Source organism: Branchiostoma floridae, chromosome 3 (assembly GCF_000003815.2).
Source record: "Branchiostoma floridae strain S238N-H82 chromosome 3, Bfl_VNyyK, whole genome shotgun sequence".
NCBI lineage: Eukaryota > Metazoa > Chordata > Leptocardii > Amphioxiformes > Branchiostomatidae > Branchiostoma > Branchiostoma floridae.
In genome coordinates, this window is record NC_049981.1 from 4,954,968 (window position 1) to 4,956,704 (window position 1,737).

Sequence of the window (1,737 nt, forward strand, 5' to 3'; positions counted from 1 at the left end):
TGACGCATATACATAAAAGCTGCCTGGAGGCATCATAAGAGCAAAAAAAACACGGTTTTGGGCAGTTTTCTGGTAGCCCACGGCACAATGTTTCTAAAGAAGTGAAAAAAATGTCATTGCGCCATTACTTATGACGTAGCCCCGTCCTATTAAGGTCTCGGACCGGAGTTTTTTCACGATTTCGTGGCAAATCTGACACCCTCGGCCGAAAGGGCTGTGAGTTCCCTAAGGAACATGGGCCGACATTTTTCATTACTCTGATGGAAAGTGGTGTCATGCAGCTTCGTGATTCACTGATTTAATGGTTTCTACTTCTACAATATTTTGGGTAAATAATGACGAAAAAAGTAACTTTTTGAAAAAAATGTGTTATTTTTACGCATTTTCTAAACACGGCTGCGCGAAAAAAACGAATTTTCCCAGGGAAACCGCCTAGAAACCAATAAAGCTCATTACTTCATAAATCTGAAAAATGAAAATAAAAAAAAATCCATGTGATAACTTTTCCGCAATCTACGATGACCCCAACCCACCCGTGGCGGACATAGAACGCACGATCCGGGTCATCAGGCGAAAAGGTCACGTTGCCGATGGCACGAAATAGTACCACAAAGTCTTCGCTGCACAATCAACAATACGCCACCAATAAATGCTACAACTAACAGGCTTATCAGAAAATAAAAAGATTCATACACAGCTATAACGATTTTATGGAAATCGGGACCAAAACATAGGAAACCAAACCGCACTTCCGGCCTATTACCATACCCTTACGCCAACTCCGGTCAGATTTAAACTCCGACCCGGAACCTTAAGAGGCACCATTTCAATTAAAAGTAGAAAAAAAGCAAGAGGAGGGTTTGTTGAAAACTTCCACCAAGTTTCAACCACATGCGCCTATTCATCGCGCTGTAACAGGTTGTTGAAAATGGCCCGAAAAGTGCGTGTATCTTGGCGCCGCCACGCGGCTTGGCTGAGTATTACATGTAAGTTCCATTTTTACAACTGGTTATGTTTGTAAGCAATTTGTAGACGTTTTATACAATGTCAACAACTAAACAAGACACTGGTATGTGCAGAACTGTTCTGTCTGTAATTTTAATGAATTGTTTCGCCTCAAGTACCCTTTCAATACGAGAAAATGCCGGAAAAGCAGCACTGTGCGCCCCAAATCCACGGCGCAGGTGAACGTCATCACCTTGCGTTCCAAAATAGTCGCGTTGCTAAGTTCACCTTGGTGATGACGTAACTCCATAACAAATTTCTAAATCGAACTATCTGTTAACGGTTAATTTATTCAAATGAGTGGTGAGTATGGCTTGGCAACACACGTATATCCCGTTACAGCTGGCGGAAATAGAAGTCAGTTCCACCGGATACGACGCTAGTCAGAGTAATGATGTAGTCATTGAAGATCCCCCCGACGAAACCGACGCCGATGTCATCACAGAAAGCGTTGTGTTGCCAGCCGCATCAAGTGATATTATACAAGTAAAAAAAGCTGGAAGACCCAAAAAGCGAAAACCCGTAGTAAAGTTTGAGGTGGGGAATGAAGTGCGACGCAGGAGCACGGGTCACATAGTAGACGATGATAATAAAGCGGTAGATACAGACGTAGAGGACCAACATAGTTACACAAAATATCAGCGTGTCGACAGTGATATTTGCAGTTTGGCGCGGCGTCCGTCTGTAGACGACACACCTGGCAGGCTCCGGCCCAGACAGAGGCCGCCTACG